The sequence below is a fragment of the Lissotriton helveticus genome, chromosome 1_1, assembly GCF_964261635.1.
Source record: "Lissotriton helveticus chromosome 1_1, aLisHel1.1, whole genome shotgun sequence".
Taxonomy (NCBI): Eukaryota; Metazoa; Chordata; class Amphibia; order Caudata; family Salamandridae; genus Lissotriton; species Lissotriton helveticus.
Window position 1 is genome coordinate 2,143,302,133 of NC_136057.1, and position 21,875 is coordinate 2,143,324,007.

The following is a 21,875-nucleotide window of genomic DNA, read 5'->3' on the forward strand; positions in this document are numbered from 1 at the left end:
AATGGCTACAATCAGAGGAATGATGGCCTGCTGGGGGTCAGCAGACGAGCAGATCTGTGATTACTTTTTAAATAAAGTAGATTTTTATTTTTTTGTACTGCAGCTCGTTTTCCTTAAAGAAAAAACGGGACGCATTTCAAAAATAAATATGAAAAGCTACCTTTTCGTCTTTTAAGACTAGGCAGTGACTACCTGGTCTTAAAATTTTTATAGCCTCTACATTCCCGTTTGCAAATTGGGTTACCACCAACTGCCCATGTTTGGGACCGCATTCCCGGTGACAAAACATTCATAGGTACCAGTGCTATTCATATTAAGAACGAACACCTTAAACACGCCCCTTCCTAATAATGAGTTATCGAGTGGCATTTTGCTTTCTGTAGTAGCAAAATGCCTGTTAGCGGGCGCAAAGGGTGACCAGTATAATACTTCCTACATCTGGCCCTAGGCCTCCAACTCGTCTGCTGCGATCGTAGATTACTTGGAATCATCAACATAGAAAGAGGACTAATCTCTGACTTTCTAGTACGGTGGCCGGCGAAAAATCGAGTGGGTTTAAGAAACATAAAAATAAATTTGAGTTTGTTTTGAGGACCGACGATGATCGTTGTATTTGAAATGTTAATTAAAGCTAATACTGTCGCATGAGTACATTTAAAAATTATGGCATCTAAATTAATAGATCTAAATAATGAATGCGTATCCAAGCAATTGCCTTGTCACAAGTTCGTACAATGGCTCAGTTTAAGGACAATTCCGCCTTTCTTCGTTTCTATGATGTTAAAGTAAATGCCATTAAATTTGGATATTAGTCACATGTGACAAGTTTGAATTTGTGAACTGGCGTTCTGATCACCCGCATTTTTGTACGTTAACTCTGTGAGCTACCGCACCTTTTTCTGGCAGTCTGCCGCAAGAGCAGTTTAATGTTTTTTTTGTTTTGTAAACATTTCCAAAACGTGGCGATAGTGTTTCTGCGTAACGCGCTAGATAAATGATGATAACATAACATTCGCCTGACTCTTATTTCGCTAAGACTAAACTATGTCTTTGTGTTTCGGTAATGTATCCGACTGATATCGTTGTGTGGGAAGAAACTTGTTTCGGTCTTGTTTTGTTGGGACTTGCGCTTATTTTATGTATTTCAAGATACATTGTGCTTGTTTTAAACTTCCGTCCTGGGGACACTGGTCTGGGAGCGCGGGGCGGCTGATGTATGTATTGGAGGCCTTAACCGAGACCCCGTTACCGCGTGTGCCTTGTTCTCACGAGGAAGTTAGATGAGGTAAGAGAAGGGACTTAATTGGGTTAAAGGAAAGGGTAATACTGGCTGAAACCAGAATGAATAACCGGGTGGAGAAGGATAGTGTCCCCGGGCGGGAGAGGAGGAACTAGATTATATGAAGTGCAACAAGGGAGATCAAGGCTGAAGGTGATAGGGAAGAGAGTGATACAAGGGGATAAATAATCAAATGGAAGGGCTTGCCTAGGTTGCGCATGCAATGGCTTGGGGGGCTGATGGGAGAGATGTATAGGAATATGGGTATTAGACGGGTAGGGTTACATAGGAGCTATATGAATGGAATGAAGGATCCTGTCTTCCAAGGTCTTCTTGCTCTGTGGAGTGGTGATGGGGGTATGTGACAATCTGAATGACAAGGAAAGGATATGTAGATAAAACAGGGACGATATGGTCACAAGATATACATCTTAGTGCATGGGGAATCACTAAAGACAGCTTTACATTTGGTAAACATAGTAATTGTCATAAACCGTGTTCCAGGACTTGTCACAAGTCAAAAACAATTCTTTGGGCACAGTTAGCAAATGAATGCTAAGGGATGCCACTTTATTGACAGCAATTCATGTCCGTGATTAGGCTCATTCCCAGACATAGCCTTGTTGTGGAGTGATGCTTCTCTCAGCGGGTAGCATTGGGACTTTCTCCAGTCTGGAGCACCAACAATATAGAGACATGAAGTATGAGCTGTCTAGAAACTTCCGCACCTTACATAAGGAAACTGTAGTCCCTCCCCTCACACTTACCATATACTAACAATGCAGGAAACTATAGTCCCTCCCCTCACACTTACCATATACTAACAATGCAGTGCTCTTGGGAAACAAGTAATCAGTAGCCCTTTCTTAACAAGGTCCTCACATTTCTAAGAGGAGTCCCCCCGTCACCCATCTTTCCTCATTTTAGAGTATCGACTCAACTTCAAGCTACAGGAATGCAGTCAATACACTTCCACTCAATGGTGATGCTGTCCTTTCTCCATCCTGTGTCATGCCAAAGCAGGAGCTTCCATAATTCACCCCACTTTTTTTTCTAATTAACATTTTGACCCAGATTTTGAGATATAACATTAATTCCAGTATGTTCAGAATCTCGTTTCAGAGTTACATTTGTTTACCCTGTATTTAGTATACTGATATGATCAAGAGGTTACAGCTTCTTTTGAGCACAGCCTTAAGCTCTCAATATTATCCTATATATGTGGTCTGCCATAACTTCACACTTTCAACCACTGATGGCATCCGTTGCCTGTGCTGGGGCAGTAGCCTTGCAGTGGCCTAGCAGCAGACAGATGTTCGCCTTATTCTAATGCCTATCAAAAGTACCTAATATAGCACTATCTTGCATGCAAATACAGCTGTTTTTTTACAGTTTTGCATGCAAACTCAAAAAGACTCCACAGTATTCCTAAAGATCTTCATAAAAAAACAGATCTTGACTTAAAACGTTCAATTGTTGCCTGCTTTTTCTTTCAAGTGCCTCTCGCCTTCCTTTACGTCATCTGCATGCCTACTCTCTGAACACAGCCTACTCTATATCACGTGTGTTTGCTTTATCCATATTATTGTATTTCTGCAAATTGCCCTCACCTCATTTCAAAGATCACAACTTCTCCTTTTCAGATAATACCCCTGTAATGTAACAATCCCTAACCTCCTGTAACTCATCTATTACTGTGGTCAACTATTGAATAAATGCACAAAGCCCCCTACCTCTAAACCTCACATGTATCGCCCATTATTGTAATGTACCACATATAAACTGTAGTACATGCTTGGAATGGTTTCCTTAAAAGCACAAGACTAATCGCAATAACTAAAAAAATACTTCTAACCTAAGGCTTCAGAGTTGGGTGCTGCCCACCGTAATGCGCTTCTGTTTGTCATCAGGGGTAGTTAGCCATATATAAATGCAATTACTATCCAAGGAGGCTGGGTTGCATGGATCAAGGAAGGAGGGTATTAAGGCAGGGGAAAAAGGGAAGCATGAGTGCTCAGAGATTAAGATGGGAAGGTTTATGGAGTGATAAATTGGACATGTATAATGAAAGAAGAAACAGTATTTGAGGAGGTGAGCATACGTGTGCAGATTGTCAGAAGACCAGAGCACTAAGTAAAGTGGTGTTATTGTGATGAGTGTCAGAATTGGCTATGTGACGACTGAGAAATATTTAATATGTGAACAACTTTCAATGACTGCTGCTGCATAACTGTAAATTGTAAATGTATTTATATAGTGCTTACCACACCTGACGAGGCATTGAAGAGCTTTTTTGGCGAGTAGCACATTACACTGGAACCCAAGATTAGTAGTTAGTAGGTGAGTAAATTTTTTTTATCTTATATGTTAGTTGTTAGGTTTGTGCTCCTTGATTTCATGTGTGTTTAGTAGAGTTTGGAGTAGGGATAGAATGATAGGAATGGATTTGAAAAAGCTGAAGTAGTAATTTTTGTGCAAGTAGTTGTGTGTGCTTGTTGGCTTTTATGGCTAAAAAGGAGTGATGAACGTTTGAGAAGGCTCTTTGGGAGTTCATAGTAGTCAGAAAGGTTTGGGATGAGAGGGAGGAGGGATTGGAAGGACAGAAATGAGTTTTTTTAAAGTATTAACATGAAAATAATGTATACATACAGATGCAGATCACAGGTATTTGTTTTTTCATTTTGATGGGCTACTGCTTTTGACACTGAAATCATTTTCTTACTTCCAGTTTGTTGGACCTGAACTCTTTGGTGTTGTTTCCCCGTCTTTGTTGCTTCAATCCTCCTGTTTTTGCTTACTTCGTTTTAGCTGGCCCAAGGTCTCTGCACACCTTACCTCTGCTAACCAGTGCTAAAATGCTTGCGCTCTCTCCCTAAAAGTGGCTAACACTGACTAACACGCAATTGGCAAATTTAATTTACTTGCAAGTCCCTATGTAACTGGTACTGCCTGTACCCAGTGCCTGTAAATTAAATGCTACTAGCGGGCCTGCAGCACTTATTGTGCCACACACCTAAGTAGCCTTTCTAACATGTCCCAGGCCTTCTTCCATTGCAGCCTGTGTGCGCAGTTTTTAAATTTCCCTTTTGACCTGGCAAAATAAACCTTTTAAGCGAACACAAGGAGACGATGGACGGAGCGCTGAAACTTTTCAGACACTCACCCCTAGACACAGATATGGGTTGAATCCATCATCATTCTTTAGCTCACTTTGCCACCTCAGTTCAGACCCAGATATATGCAAATCAGTCTTGACCCTGTGCCTCATGGGAACAGTCCTGCCCGAACTGCCAAGCAAGGTCTTCCCTGAACCGGAAACAAGCATCCTGGGACCTTTTTCTGGGTAACACTCTTCATCAGCCAGGCTAGCTTGAATCCAGTGGCAAAGTGAGCAAGGGACCCACGTCTGGGCATTCCCTGCCAACTTGGGGCAAACAAAGCTAACACAAGGAGATGATGGACGGAGCGCTGAAACTTTTCAGACACTCACCCCCAGTCACAGATCTGGGTTGAATCCATCATCATTCTTGCTATCCAGGTATGTCCCAAATAGATGTCTCCGCTCTCTCGAGCTTAACCAACTGGTAGTCCCACGCGCCAGGATGGCGAGATGGGGGAGCAAAGCCTTCTCCATTCTTGCACCCCAACTATGGAATGCTCTCCCCCTGGAGATAAAGTTACAGCCTTCACTGGATCTCTTCAGGAAAGCATTGAAAACTTGGTGCTTCATTAAAGCCTACCAGTGAGCTCCTGGTTCTGGTTGCCGTCAGCTAGTTTTTGAGTTAGGCGCCTTGACGCCCATTGGGCATAGCTGCGCGTAGACAAATAACATTTCATTCATTCATTCATTCATTCTTTAGCTCACTTCGCCACCTCAGTTCAGACCCAGCTATATGCAAATCAGTCTTGACCCTGTGCCTCATGGGAACAGTCCAGCTCAAACTACCAAGCAAGGTCTTCCCTGAAGCGGAAACAAGCATCCTGAGACCGGTTTCTGGGTAACACCCTCCATCAGCATGTAACCTTTTGCCAGACCTAAACCTTTGTTTTTAATACATGTAAGTCACCCCTAGGGTAGGCCCTACACTGCTGAGAGGACAGTATGCTATGCATTTAAAAAACAGGACATGTACTTTGTACGTTTTGCATGTCGTGGTAGTGAAAAACCCTTCAACTTGTTGTACACTACTGCAAGACCTACCTTTCCCTTAGGATAACAATGGCTTACCTTATTACATTTAATAAGTGATAACTTTACATTGGGGCAGTTAGGAAGGTCACATTTGGACTCTTAACAATTAATATTAAAGTTGGATTTTAAGTCACAATTCTGAAAATGCTGCTTTTATAAAGTTATCATTTTCCTGTCTCCTTGGTCATATGACTAGGTGTAGCTGGCAGTTAGTCTTTGTGTGTCATTACCTGACAGTGGGACAAAGAGGGACTAGGTGCAGGCAGAGTTGGCCATATCTGACTAGATGTGGGGGTGGAGCTGTCCCTCCACACTTGCACATCACAAAGACTCCGCCTCAACACACTCACAAAGGGTTCCCACATAAAAGGGTGGTGAAAGAGGGGATGCGTATAAATTGTTGCAAAAGCAAGCTCCCACTTGACCTCTATTACTTTCCCACTAGCTTAATAAAGACCAAAACCTAGGGCCAATATAGAACTGTTCTCCACACATGAACTTCTGTACTTATTTTTTCATTTTATTATTTAGAAAAAATGTTTGAGAATTTTTTTTAACTGTCATTTTATACATAAATATTATCAAAAAACACATTTTCAAAATTCACAGTTGATTTAAGACAAAACATTTCATTTCATGCAATAGACACAATACATTTTCTTATTTACTTTTTAAGTCAGTATTATACAAAATAAGTAAACACAAAAACTAACGGCTACACTCCCCTACACTCATACCTCATTCAGAAAATCCACAATCGTACACCATACTCTCACTATCATTCTACCCCCAGACCAACACTGCACACACAGATGAAAAAACCTTAGTGGTGGCAACCTCCACCCTCTTGAGCTGTGCTAGAGTCTGGGCTATCACACACTCTGGCCAGGAAAGAGGGGGGTGCGTTAAATAAAACAAAATTTTAAAAATTATATATCATAATTCTGACTCAAGAAACTCACTCCAAAACACGATGCTAACATAAAAAAACTCACCTACCCCAGCTCCCAACACCCCTTTTCCAAGCCAGGTTGCGAAATACAAAGCTTATCGACAAACCTCACCACTACCTACACCCCAGTATCATTAAACCAGACCTCCCCCCTTGGTTGCAGCAGACAATAGTATCTGAACATCCCCAATGCAGTTTAAACCTTTGCAAGCCACACCTAATGAAAGTCACCACTTACCTCCTCCAATAAAGTCATAATAGAGCAATCCATTCCAAGTTACCCACGTCACTCTTATTCTCCCCCCCCCCTCTCCCCTCTACTACCTTTTAGCCCAAGATCCTTTAGCAACACAGGCGAGGAACAAGCAGGAGATGTTAACCTGTGATCAGCAATGAAACAAACTTTTGGGGCTTTCTAGGTTTATCATGAAACTTGAGGTTAATGTGTATCGTCCACATTTAATGTGGCGGCCTATTCTGGAGGAGTCTATGTATGTTAGCCCTGAAGAGGCATTTAAAATTGGATAGCATGGTGACCAGCAATAGCCCTGGTGAACACCACATTTGATGTTAGTTGTTCCCATGATAAATCGGCTCTGATGGACTTAATGAGAGCAATTTTGTAAGAATGATAAGCCATGTTAGTGCATGTCCTTTGATACAGAGAGAATTGGGCAAATTGTTGTTTAGAACCTGATTGTCAATGGTGTCTAAGACAATTGGGAGGTCCAGTAATATCGCTGGAAAGGGATGGATGCCGATGTCAGAGGAATTGAGAAATTCTTTCCAGGTGGTTGGAAAATGGTCTCCTTGCAGTGGTGAGATCTGAAACCTGAATAGAAATGGGTCAGAAGGCTAGGTATTATGAAATTGATATGTGACTGTTTAAGCACCCTTGCTACAAAGGTTAACCATAGATGGATCTGTATTTGTAAATATATGTATATGTATACACAAAGAGGGGTGGAGTGGGAAAAGAAACTTGCCACACGAGGGTGCATCATAAACCGACAGACAAGAATGCCTTGTTAGCATTCAATAGCTTCCATCCTCGCTCCTTACGTGAAAATCTGCCGGTTGGACAGTTTTTCCGGTTACGAAGAAACTGTTCACCAAGGAATGACTTCACGAAGGAGGTTGCCCTTTTGACACAGAAACTCACAGACAGGGGCTATCCTACCAGGATAATCAATAGGGCAAAGAAAAGGGCTTCTAATGCGAACCGGGAAGCATTGCTCACAAAAACAACAAGAACAGCAATCAAGAAACCGGTTTTCGTATCTACCTTTAGCACCTCCTCTCAACAGATAAGACAGACGATATTGAAAAATCGAAAGATTCTTAACTCGGTAGCCTTAAGATGGAAAAACCCTTGTTTTCCTTCAGGCGGAGTCAGAATCTAAAGAACTTTCTCATCCACACAAAACCCAGGGCACCACCTAGGGAGGGCATGAGAACTACCACCACAGGGCTCCCTCCTGTTGTGGGTCATTTTAAGTGTGGAGCATGTAGTGTGTGTCACCTCACTACCAACACGAAGAGTATTGACATTGGCCTACCTACACCCTGGGAACAGAGTGTACACACAAATTGTAACTCACAGGGAGTGATATATCTAATTACTTGTCCCTGTTCAAAACAGTACGTGGGAATGACTAATAGGAAAGTGAAAACCCGCATCACTGTACATCGCAGCACGATTAGATGTGGCAGATCTAATACGCGATTAACAACACATTTCAGTGATGCGGGACATTCACAGGATGACCTGAGTTGGACGGTCATTGAGAAACCCCATTTCCAGACTTCAGATGTAAATAGAGCACTATTTTTACGTGAACAGAAATGGGTGTACCGTCTCAAGAGCCATGTTTATGGGCTCAATGATGAGATACTTTGGTACTCCCTGAGCAGATAAATAGTATGTATGAGAGTAATATCAGTATCCTAAACCACTGAGGGTTATTTGTAGTGATCTTGCCCCCATATTTTGATTATCTTGTCAATAATAAGATGTCTGGCAACCTCATGACCTCTTCATATGTAATGGGATACACTTTGATGCGCTCTCACCACAGTATGCATACTTGAGTTAGATGTATCAGCTACCAGGTGTATCTCTGTGTATAAAGAGACATGTGCCTTCCAATTCAATAACGTATGCTCAACACTTGTTCAATTGACGAGTGCATTATGACATCATTGCCTTACTGGTAGGATTATAATACTGATTGAAGACCGTTTTTGCATACTTTTCTCATGACTATTAGCTCACTGTATATATCAGGCACAGTTGCATATTTATTTTAGATCCCTTTTAAGAGTACGAGTAATTAAACTACCTGACAGTAGTAGCACAGTTACGCAGATCACCCCGCCGACATAGGCTTTCTTTTAACATGGAGGCCGGGACGGATTGGGTGTTACGAGTCCTTTGTTTTGCAGCTGTTGACAGCCGGCTGGGCAAAGACTACATTACCCAGCCCCCCGTGTTAGCATCGTGCTATTGCGCATGCGTGGGATTACGTCCTGGCACATGCGACGCCTAAGACACTTCCTGCAACAGGAATATAGGCGTGTTCTACATGTCGCCACTATCGCCGTGGCGTTGTTGAGAGGGGCACAAATGGTGTTGGGGTCTTCCATCGGAGCAGTAAGTGAAGCAGTTGTGTGTCCCGGTGAATTCTTCCCCCTGTTTGAGTAACCTCTCCCTTTGTTTGAGCAGTTACCGTGGGTCAGACGTACAGTTTGTTTGATTGATAGTGATCTGGAATGCACTTTACATATGCATACGCTTGGGCTCCACGTTTTGTGATGGGCTGGAGACATGTTTTTCAATTCCTGTGGGGAGTCATAACGGGCACGCATACCTCCCATTGATGACGATCTGCGCCCCTCGAGTTTCTCTTGGGGTCCGTGATTTATGCCGCTTAACGAGATGGACACGGGTATTGATCCATGTGTTTAATTCTCTCGTATGTGTGTACTGACATCCATTTTGTATGCAGGTTGTGTTCCCTGGAACCTCACCCCCCAGACGCGAAGTCTGGTTTATATTCTCAGTAAACTCGGTGAGTTCTAATGTTGGAGTGGCTGGGGATCCAACGTTTATGTGGTAACAAACCAGGCATAAAAGGTTATGAATTTATCTGTTGAAGACCACAAATATCCTTGACAAGTTAAGCTTGGTATCTTGATTGAACTGTGGGATACTCGTCTTTTTTGACTTCTTTTGAAATCCTTTTTCTGGCATACACTGGTCTACAGTCTGGTTAATTGACCTTGAAATAGTGACCAATAATTACGCCTGATATGAAGGGGCAGCTTTGTAATATAAGGAAACAAGATACCTTATAATACTGTAATAGAGGTAACATTTGGGTATCTTCTTTTAAACTTTGAGTGTTATCTATCAATTTCTTTACAGTATCTGTCATCCGTGTTGGTGGAACTGCCTCCACTTGGACCCAAATTGATTGGTAAGGCGATCATTACCCTTGTAGCACCAGAGTAAGGTAAGGGGGGTACTATATGAGACTGGGACAGTCAGACGTCCTGAGGAAGACCGATGTGACCAACCAACTTGAGGGCACGCATAGGTCGAAACATGTTGACAGTAGCAGTAAAGGAGGGGTGTTATCCTACCTCAACACTACCATCCGTTACTTTTAATCCTGACCTTGGAACCTATCATTAAAGTTTCACCAGGTATCCAGGAGCCAGTTTTAACATCACTATTCCCCACTGCAATCTTTGTTCTATCACTGTACCCAGTCCTGGTTTGTTATATTGTATCGTGAACACTGTTTTCATGTTTAATTGTTTGTATTGAATCTTGTTTTTGTATTTTATGTTTCCCCTCCCTATGCTCCGCTCAGTGCGTGGCTACGCCTGAGCGTCGCAGCAGACCCGATGATGAAGCATGTCACAAACATTGTGTGTGAGTGAGGGCAGTTTTTCACAATACACTTGTGTGTCACTGTTCAGACGCTCTTGTACAAGTTTCTTTTCCCTCTCCACCCCTCTTTGTGTGTACAGGTTTTGCTTTAGGGGGTTCGGGGTGGAAGAGTAGTGTGTAGACCCTCTCCCCTTTCATGTGTGAGTTAATCTGTAAATATATGGCCAATTGCTGGTAGTTTTCCGATAGGGATTATTCTAGTATATTAGAAGGTCTGATGGATGACGCTACTGAAAAGAGACATTGACCAATCTGATGATTGTTGTTCGAACAGCAATGCAATATTTGTTACTTTGGCATTGCAAATAGACTAAGTAGAAGAACTTTCTGGAATGTGGTCTGAATCCTTAACTAATCTTGATTTCAGACACTGGTGTCAACTTGCAGAGTGAGACTGTGCAGGCAGGTATAAGAGTGTAAAGGCTACACTCTGTGTAGCTTTGATGATGCTGGTCGCTATGGTATCAATTTTGTTGATAAGAATGATAGGAGATTGTCACAGATGGCTAATAAGGAGGTTGGCATACCCATTGACTAGCGAGGAAACTTCATTGCCTTAAATATATGGATCAGTTTTTAGTAGTCTAGTTCGGCAGATTCTCGATGGCCGATTTAAAGTAATTCTTGGCTCTAGAACAAGCTGATTTGTAGTCCCTGGGATGTGCCCTGCAGGCAATTAGATTGGAGGGTAATTTATTTTTTTACCGATGTCTTTCTTGAACTCTGCCTACGCTTTTTAGGTCTCGCCTTTTCCATTCCGCAGGAATGGAAAATGGAGAGAATTCTAGTGGTCAAAACTATGGCTTTTTCGGTGCGGTTTTCTTCGAGTTCACGTGGCCACAGGCACGCGCTTTTGGGCCATAAACTTTCACAGCCATCTGTTCCCTGGCTCCAGCACCTCCCCTCTCTCTCCCCGCACACAGCCTTACTCTGATTTCTCCTCCCCCCTCCCCAGCCAGCTCCATTCACCTTCCCTCCACGTTCCCTCTTCTTCCTTCCTCTCCCCGTCTCCCTGGTGACACCTCTTTGCCCACTTCTTGCTTATTGTGCTTACTTTAATTACCGGCACACCTCCGAAAAATGCCCTTTTTTAGATTGACAACACGGGCACACAGTCCATTTTTAAAATTCAATTAAAGTGCGGCGAGAGGGGGCTGCGGCCGCCATTGCTCACTGTGCACCAGTGTTGTTAATCTAAAAGTGCGCCCATATGTCGTCTTTCGGTAAACTGCTGGTGTTACGCATATAATACATTTTTACACAGAAAACTTCTTTTTATCAGCGAGGGAGGTGCCCTTTCAGGAAGGTAGCGCTGGTTTTGCTTTCCTTGCGCAGCTCCTCCAAGGCACAGCTCTGCCTCTACTGCATCTTCCAGCTGCCCATGGCGACCTCTTAGACTTTCTTTCCCCGGGCCCTCCTGCTGGCCTTCCACCTACATATTCCCTCAGTGTTTCGTGCTTTTGTAGAGGATTGCTATGAACAAAACAACGTCAGTAGTGAAATGCTGTATTGGTGCACGTTAGGTGGTCCTGAAATCACGTACACCAACCTGCTTGCATAATATTACTGTGCTGTGATGTAGTATCTGAGGACGGACGGCAGCTGCCTGTCATGGCACATGGAAGCGGCTACAACATGCTTCATTTAAGGACAACCGAACAGACTGGTTTCTAAACTCAACACTGTAATGCATGACGCCATCTATGCAGTCAAATGGCTGCGAACTGAGGCTCGTCCACCTCCCACTGCGCCCCCACCCCCCCTCCCCAGTCATCAGTAAAGGACTCGTAGCTATGGTGACACAACGTTTTTTTTACTGCCCGTGAGAGCAGCCCTGGAAAAACATTCGAATTCGGTAACATTAAGGAAGATTCAGGTTAAGTTGGATTGTGTGATTGTTAATATCATGTTGCTTCCTTTTAAACAAATTGAAGCCCTGTGAGGCATTTGCATTAACCGTGCACTTCAGATGTTTGCTTTGGAGGATTTATTTACATTTCATTGTTTTTTTTTTTTTTTTTTTTTACCTAGGCCCTTCTGCTGGCCTTCCACCTACATATTCCCTCAGTGTTTCGTGCTTTTGTAGAGGATTGCCACCAGCAGCATTTCTCCTCCCCTTACCATTTGCTCCTGCCTCTGAGAGCTTCAAAGGGATCTGCTTCCCCGCCCACTGCTTCATACTTCACGGCCTGGCGGCCGTGACTCGCATTTCTCCTTCCCCCTCCCCACAGCAATGGGAAGAGCTTGTATTTTGCAGTCACACACAAACCACACTGTAGTGGCCAGAATTCCTAGCCCCACTGTAGTTAAGAACACTGTACATCATTTCAGGTACTGGGGAACAGCCTGCATGACATTGAGCACACGGGCGCAGATGCCTCTTGAAATGTGTCACATTTGTGCACGCCTCACAAATGCCGTTTGCCACTGGAATGTTACTGTGCAAAGGCAGCACCACTGTCTCTACAGCCTGCATGATAACCATGGTTTTCTTCGCACTTATTTGCTCTAATCACGCTAGAGCTTTTGTTCTAACAAACGTCTTTAATAATTTTTTTTTTTTACTAAACATAACCACGTATGGCGAGTGTTACAGGTAGACAAACATTTATACCCTCTCCACCATTCCCAGTGAAATCGGGGATGGTGTAATATCACAGTGCCTCGTATTTATCATGCATACATCAGGACGTGTAGCATTGACATAACCAATAGGTCTCGCCTTTGGGACCTTATAAGTATTTAGTTATGCTGCACAATATCCTGAGTACAACAACATCAACCGTTGCATGGCTAAACACTTATAAGGTCCTAAAGGCGAGACCTATTGGCTATGCCAATGCTTGTTAGTTGGTGGAGGTTATCTACGTGCCATTTGTTAGTATTCAAAATGCATAGAATTAAAATGGGAGTCAGAATATACAGGATATTTTTGTGGTTGGGTTCTGGTGAATTTGAATGTCTACAAGAGATTCCAAAAGGGTTCAAACATTTCATGGAGCAATTGGATGAAGTCTGAAGGCAGTATTTGATTAGACAGTGTGGGATTCAATTTGATAGACTGCATCCTTTAAGGATTGCTTTTATGACTTGCTATAAAAATAGTCCTGCTGTTTCCTTCTCATTAGAACGTTGATTAAGCAGGCACTCATACCACAATAACAAGTTTTAGTCTCCACACAGCCAGTCTTTGGGCTACTTTGAAAAAAGGAGAACATCCGGAATACATTTCAGAGACTGTTTTGCACCCTTGACTTGTACAGTTTGTATTTCCGGAATTGATCCACTCCTGTGCAAACCACAGTTCTGTTTGCACGTTTTTTGCTGCCAGAACCAAACTGACCCTAACGGGAGTGTAAATAATCAGCATAAGCTCATGATCGAATAACTTGCTCTTTCCTCGGATCTGTAAAAAGACAGTGTGATGGTTCGTTTTAATGCAGAGTTGCAAACTTTACTACTTAAATAAATAAAGGGTTTCTGCTGCCTGGTTCTTATAGCCTGAAATCGTACTACAGGATAGAAATTTGATATTTTCAGGCACTATACCTCTAGACATTTGAAATGCTGAATCTTGGAGAGTCCTCTATATTGTGTGTGTTTCTTTTTAGGTCTCGCCTGTCCATGCGCTTGGGAGAATATAGGGGCTTATCCAGAGCTTATCCATCGGGCGATTCCATGCAGTGCCTGTGAAAAGCAAGCTCAATGCGCAAGCGCATTGACATAAAAAGCGCGTGCACATCAAAGCCAGCCATCTGTTCCCCAGCTTGGTGCCTACAGCAGCTCTTCAAATGTATCCGCTCCGCCCCTTGCTGAATCAAAGGCTCACCTAAATATTCACGGCCGGCCGTACTTTCACTTTCACGGCCGCCAGGCCGTGTCTCTCGTTTCTCCTCCCCCCTCCCAGTGTACTTTTGATTTCGCAAGACTGACGAAAGGCCAGAAGCAGCGGACATTCTTAAGTGAAAATTAGTGACCGTCACGCTTGTCTTTACATGCTTGTCTTTACATGTATCAGCTTTGGATTCTTGGACTGTGGGCGGGTTTAAGTGCATTACGGTAACCATGCTGTTCCTGCCTATATTTCATATGCCTAATCTTCTATTTAACAGCAGTCCTCGCAACTCCGGAGAGCTCCGTACATGCTGCAATGCTGGGCTCATTAGCACCCCACCCGCTACCCCGTTCTTGTATGAATATGGCAGCCGCACGCTTTTGTTTGGTTCTGCATATCACCATGTCATGTTTTATCTTTAGATGTATCGCGTCTGATTTTTGCACTGCTGGCCCAGTTAGAGTGTATTAAGGTAACCATGTTGTTTCTGCTTACATTTCACGTACTTTACTCTTGTTCTATTATTTAATTATTCCTCTATGAACACACACATATGTATGCGTGTGTCCCATCCTAGTGCCAAAGTCTGCCTGCATGCATGTCTTTAGGGTCCGAAGGAAGTACACAAAGGTACTAGGTCAGCTGACACTTGCTCCTTTTCTCGGCTGCCGCCTCTTCCCCCACTGCTTGTTTTGTTGACCAGGCAATGACTAAACTGTTGTTTGTGCGCCACCCCATTTTCTATTTCTTTTAACAACGCACGGAATTATTCATTTCTTTCCTGCCCGTATTTTACTGCATCGTTCGTCCCGTCCTCTCTTGTTACAACGCCGCCTCCTAGCTATACCAAAGCTTTTTCCAGCAACTGCCGCCACTACCTCGGGAGATCTAAACAGATCTGTTCCTCACTTTACAATTTCCATGTACTAGAGCCTAGAGGGAGTTCCCCAGATATTTAGTGCAAACACTGTGTTTTTCACTTCATTGTCAGCGCCCGTGAGTACCTCTTCAATCTGTGTTACAACTCTGTATTATACACGTTACTCCGGCATGTTCATTTTTCCATGCCTCGTATTTCCACCAGTTCCACAGTTGCTCCGAGAGTTTAGCAGTTTGTATTGTGACCGACACCGGAGAAGCGAGCAGCGCTTGTCACGGTCTCACTCTGGGCAACTTTCAGGTCAGTGGGTGCACAATGTGATCTGCCATGGCTGCTGCATGTATCGCACTCACAGGACTTGAGCGCTTCACCTTGAGATGGCCCCATGTCGCCCTCACTTCCTGCCTTGTAAACTTCCCTCCCCGACCATGTAGCATAACAGTCTGTATGAAGAAGCACAAGACTGAAATTTAAGTAATGTCCACTCATTCACATCCTGGGTAAATTAAACAGGTCATTAAATTGAAACTGCAAGGCCTCAGTGACACCGTCTACAAAAAAATACTCGAGGCAGTACATAAACCGTTTAGGCAGGGCTTCATCACTCCGTTCATTTCACCATTTATTTTGTTTCCTTTTTTTAACAGAATTCACAGGTCTTGTTGTTTGGTTTGGGAAGGAAGCCCTCGATCTTACATTCACACCTAGCATGCAGTGTATCCACAAGTATGTTTTGCACGTTAAAGCACATAACAGGTGGCCAAACACAGACTGAGGCGTCAAATGCACCACTGTGGTAGAACTATCACAAATATTGTACGTTCGTGCCCCTCTCTGCTTTTTGATGAACCGGCTCATTTGAATGATCATAAGTGAGCTGTTCGCATTACTGGGGACCTTTCAATGCCCCGAACAAGGAAATGGTTTTATAAAACGCACTACCAAGAGCTTCTAAACGGAGGCGCCCCTTTTGAAAAAGAAAAGATGCAGGGGGGCGTGGCTACGGCGGCGATGTGAGCAGACGTGTCTCACTTGAGCTCCGTCGCCCCGCTGCTTTAATTCGCCTGTTTCAGCGTAGTCTTCGGGGGGTGATCACTCCGGGGGACCCCCACACATCACGGTCCCTGCTGGTGCCCCTCTTTGACGGAGAGGCGCGGCCGCGAAAGCTCCTGCGGCCACACCGCCAGCCGGCGGGGATTTCACCAACGGTCGCAGACCGCCATCTTGCCCTGAGGCTGCTGCTGTGGTGTCGGGACGAGCCCCTGGGGAGGAGACCGACACTGCGGCCCAGAAGAGACACCGGAACACTCCTGGCCTCACCTGTGGCCGTGCGGGTGCAGCGGACCCGGTCTGTCGCCGGCGGAGCCGCGCCGGAGCTGCTGGAGCCGGACTGCCGGGCTGCCACCAGCGGGAGGCGCAGCGGCGGCCCGGACGCCGCTCCTACCTGAGCCCCCGGCCTTGGCGGGAAACCCAGGCCCTGACCCGTGGGATTGCCGGCGGCCCCCGAATCCTGGTCGGAACTTCATCGCCCGTCCTGGGCCCAGACGGTGAGCTGCAGCGCGCTGCCCCCCCCCCCGCCTGCCATCTCCCGGGGGGCCCGACGCTTGCTCTTCCCGCCACTTCCCACCTCTGACGGCGGGCCGACCCCACACACCGACGGTCCCAGCCTGAACGCCCCCAGCCGCCCTGGACACATGGACTGCGGCCTGGCGCGCTGCTGACCGCGGTGCATTGGCGACCCCTGGGCCTTGGTGGGCCCCAGCCTTGCAGCACCCGATCCCTGGCCACCCTGCCGCCGAGACTCGACCCTACCACGCCTGGCGGACCCCGGACTGGGTGACCCTGCTGTACTCGCACGGGGCCCTAAGGGATCTCTACTGCCTGCTGCCCCTTGCCACTGAACTCCCCACCGCTGGGAGGCAGGGACCCTCCTGGACACTCCTTGCCGGCTGCGGTGGGACCGGCTGGGCACGACCCTGGGAGGAGGCCCTGGTCTGGCCGGCGCCGGGGTACTGAGACACACCACGAACCTGCGAGAGGCCCCCCGTCTGCGAACACCGGCCCGGCCTGCTGTGGCCCTTCTGCAGCCCTCACCTCTCCGCCGCCTCCACTGCCTCCGCGCTGCCTCATCTTCTCAGGTGCGCTGCCCACCCTAGCTCCGGCGGCCCCTCCACGGCCTGGACTTCCCCTATTTGAGTGCGGCCCCCGTGGACCATGACACGCGGCAGGGGGAGTAAACCGGACCCCACACCCACGACGACCAGAGGGGCGTCAGTAGCCTCTATGTGGGGTAAGGCGGGCTCGCCATCACCCACCGGTGGGCCCTCGGCACCGCCAGGGGGGAAGCCCCCACCGCCGCCCGACTCCCCACCGGTGACGCAGGCCTTCATGACCTCCTTTATGGCCGATCTGAAGACTGAAATTGGGTCCCTCAGGACGGAGGTCCACTCCTGCGTCAAAGAAATGCGCAAAGAAGTCACTGACCTTGGCGATCGCGTCGACGGCCTGGAAAGAACGGTCGACTCCCGCACGGAGGACCTAGAACAGATTTGGCAGAGAGTGGCGACCCTCGAGGAACAACATATCCAGCTCCAGATCAAGCAGGAAGATTTGGAAAACAGGGGACGCCGCAACAACCTACGCATACGGGGTGTGCCACTCGGAGAAGAGGGGACTAATACCATGGCCTATGTGGCCCTACTCTTGCAAGCTGTGTGGGGTGAAGAGGACGCCCCCCCACCGCGCCTGGACCGCGCGCACCGTGTCTTCGGAGCGGGGGGAAAAGCGGGTCTCCTGCCCGACATCGTCACCAGGCTCCACTACTTCACCGAGAAGGAGGCCATCTTGAAGGCGGCTAGGGATAACCCGGACCTGCGCTACGAAGGCCACAAGATCCAGATCTTCCAGGACCTGGCCCCCACCACACTCCACAGACGGCGAGTCTTCCGCCCGATCACGGAGAAGCTCCGGACCCTCAACATCTCTTACCAATGGGGGCATCCCTTTGCACTCATCTTCAGATGGGAAGGCAAGCGCAGGTCACTTAGATCCTACCGAGAGGCGGCACAACTACTGGACATGCCAGAGTCACCGGATCACAGCCCGACGCGCCCTCCCCCCTCGGGGAGGGCTCCTCCACGCTCTGAATGGTCCACTGTGCGCAGACGACGGCGGTCCCCTCCGGTGGACACACTCTCTACCTCGCAAACTAAGCAGGACATCATTGCCCACATCCGCTCCCTCGAGAGCGACCGCGAGGAGCGAGCCTCCCAGCCCCCTGCTTCAGGTTCTGAGGGTGGGGATCGCCCCTCAACTCCGGCTGACCATTGAACGTTGCCACTGTGACTCCAGCTACCCCGTACACACGCTCGCCTTCTAGGCACCTCAGCGTGTCTCCCTGCTCCATGATGGCCTACCCTCAATGTTCGCGGAAAAGATGACGCCCCTTGCCTCCCTCAGGTCATGGACTTCACCGCAGGGCCCCTGCGCCCCACTGGCGCCTAAACGGACTGAGTGATCCCGCGGCCTGACACACCCCCGGACTACCTCTGGGCAGCGGGGTGGACGGGCTCTGGGACGATTTGATTCTGCTCTACTTGCCCGGAACTCCGCTTCCTCCCCTTGTCCTGTAGGAAGTGACATTCCTGGATTCATCCAAACCCTCGGGTAGAGGATGTCCGGTACCTGGGACATTGTATGCTGGCCCTGTTGGCCTGTTTTGATTCGATCTCTTTTTTGTGCCTTTCTTCTTTTTTCTCCCTTTCCTCTTCCTACTTTACTTTTATACTGCCCCTCTCGCGCCTGCGGTGGGGTGGAGGGGTGGGTACTGCGGGGGCTGCCGCGCTGGAGGCGAGAAGCGGCTGCCGCTGTGCTGTCTACGGGAGGGTCTGCTACACTGGGACATGCGCGACTCTACTCCCCCTTAGTGCTATGACAGCGAACGTCCCTACACCCTTGAAAGTCCTCTCTCTCAACGTCAAAGGGCTCAACTCCCCCAACAAGCGGCGGCAGGTATGGCGCTACCTCCTACACCACGCCCCTGACATTATCCTCCTCCAGGAGACGCACCTTCTCAGGGGAGACACCAAACGCATGGCCCACCCTAGATACCCTACACAGTTCTGGGCATCCTCTGACACCAAGACAGCGGGGGTGGCAATCCTATGCAGGGCTGGCATTAGGCGGGGATCCGTGAAACCTTTCAAAAGTGCTGACGGGCGCTTCCTCCGAGCCACGGTACAGCTGGGCCGTGCGCAGTTCACGCTTGGGTGTGTCTACGCTCCCAACCAGTCGCAGGACAAATACCTCCAGACGCTCCTGCGGGAGCAGTTCCCATCGGGCGATAGTAATGTGATCCTGGGCGGCGATTTCAATCTTGTTTGGGACCCCGAGCTAGATCGGGCGGGAGCCCTCTTTACTGGAGCGGGAGCAATGTCTTCCACTCTTAAATCACAGCTACGGGACCTGGGACTTGTGGATGTGTGGCGCTACCACAATCCGGGGATCCGGGACTACTCCTTCTATTCGCACTCTCATAGGACATACTCCCGAATCGACCATCTTTTCGCCTCCCTTGAGATAGCCCGAGACTCTTTGGCTGCTGCTATCTCCGACATTTCCCTGTCAGACCACGCTCACGTGGAGCTCTTACTGCAGGACCCCTTGTCCCACGCCGTTCGTGAACGCCGATGGACGCTCCCCCCGAGGATCCTTCGGGACCCGGACGACGTAGCCAGCATCCGTGACGCCATAGACTCGTACTTCGCCGTTAACGACACCCCTGAACTGCCGTTCCACACGATCTGGGACGCCTTCAAGGCCACCATTCGGGGTCACATCACCTCCCTGGCGGCGGCACGGAGGAGGGAGGAGTTCAAGATGGAAACCGACCTGGCTAGCGAAATCAAGCTTGCGGAGGCCCGAGACCGGACTTCCCCCTCGCGGGCGTCAAAGAGAGCTCTAGCTAACCTACGGGGGCAACTCCGCACCCTGCGCACCAACAAGGCGGAACACTCCCTGCTAGCACTCAAGCAACGATATTACGAGGGTGGGGACAAGGTTGGCCGCCTACTGGCCGGCAGGCTGCGGGCACGTGCCGCTAGGGCCCACATCGCCAACGTCAAGCAGCAGGACGGCACTTGCGCCACCACCGAGAGGGCCAAGCAGGCCGCCTTTGTTGCTTACTACTCCTCCCTATATGCCGAGGAGCCCACCTCCCCGGAGGCCCGGGAGGCCGTCCTCGCAGACTATGGGGGGTCTACCCTGTCCCCGGCATGTGCGGCCTCGCTGGAGAGCCCCTTACAGGAGGAGGAAATAACGGAGGCTGTTAAGGATCTCCCCGTGGGGAAAACCCCGGGGCCAGACGGCCTACCGTTGGCCTTCTACCGTCTGTTCTTGACCCAGCTCCGCCCACATCTGTTGCGACTATACAGCTCCTTTTCTGACACCGTCGGCCCCTCCCCTGACATGGGTCTGGCGGAAATAGCCCTGATTCCCAAACCTGGGAAAGACCCGGACCTGTGCGCCTCCTACCGCCCCATCGCCCTCCTTAACACTGATCTTAAAATTTACACCAAGGTCTTGGCCAAACGACTTGACCCACACATGCCGGGCCTGGTGAATCCGGACCAGGTGGGATTTATCCGAGACCGCCAGGGAGCCGACAATGTCCGCAGGCTGGCGCACTTGGTGGGAAAGGTGCACCACTGGAAACTACCGGCTTGTCTCCTCTCGCTGGACGCAGAAAAGGCCTTCGACCGGATCGATTGGACCTTCCTGCGGGCGGTCCTCAAGAAACTAGGTCTTGGCCCTATCATGATCTCCAGGTGCATGGCCCCCTACCTAGGACCGCATGCCCGAATTCGGGTCAATGGCCAATTGACATCGCCGCTTTCGGTCCACAGGGGTACGAGGCAGGGATGCCCGCTGTCGCCGCTCTTGTTCGCCCTTGCGGTTGAGCCGCTGGCGGAGCTGATTAGGCGTACCCCTGATATTCATGGTGTCCCCCTCGGAGGGCGCACCAATAAGGTAGCACTCTTCGCCGACGACCTGATTCTTACTCTCACGAACCCTCGGGTCTCCTTCCCCGCGGTGCACGAAGCCCTTTCCCTGTTTGAACAGGCGTCCGGCCTTAAAATCAACCATGCCAAGTCTTGGGCGCTTAACCTCACCGTCCCCGACGAGGAGATCTCTTTCCTGCAGGGGGTCACGCCCTATCGCTGGGCGGACAGCCATATTCAATACCTGGGCCTGGATCTCGCGCCCCATCTTGACTCGTGGTCCTCGAGGAATTGGGCCTCTTGCCGCAAGGAAGTCCTGGCTGACCTGCGCAAATGGAAACCCTTGATGGTCTCCTGGCTGGGGCGGCTCAACGCTGTCAAGATGTCCGTCCTTCCCCGCATTCTGTATGTTTTCCAGTGCCTCCCCACCCCGATCCCGATTCACTGCATCAGAAACCTTCAACGCGACCTTACGTCCTTCATATGGGGGGGCAAAAGACCCCGGTTCTCGCAGAAAGTCCTGATGGAACCAAGAGACAGGGGCGGTCTTGCCTGCCCGAATCTCCTCCACTACTATTGGGCATCTCACCTCCGGTACGTGATCGAATGGGGTGCACGCGAAAGCGACAAGCACTGGTTCCACATGGACCGATCGGTCACGGGGCGCACCATATGGGACCTGCCTTGGTTGCCGCGAGTGGCGCGTTCCAGAAGTGCATATCTTGCGGTCCCCACGAGGACGGTTCTTGAGATATGGGACAGGGTGGCAGTGGCCAAGGG

At 48.4% G+C, this 21,875-nt stretch overlaps 1 protein-coding gene across 1 annotated transcript in view; it reads left to right on the forward strand.

Annotated features, from left to right (window-relative positions):
* Positions 1–1,146: 1,146 nt before the first annotated feature.
* The window catches only part of MTF2 (metal response element binding transcription factor 2), a 421,361-nt gene continuing 400,632 nt past the window's right edge, over positions 1,147–21,875 (forward strand). The window contains exons 1-2 of the mRNA XM_078646339.1: positions 1,147–1,285; positions 3,537–3,619. The gene's annotated coding sequence lies outside the window, so the exon portion shown is untranslated. The remainder of the gene's footprint in view (positions 1,286–3,536; positions 3,620–21,875) is intronic.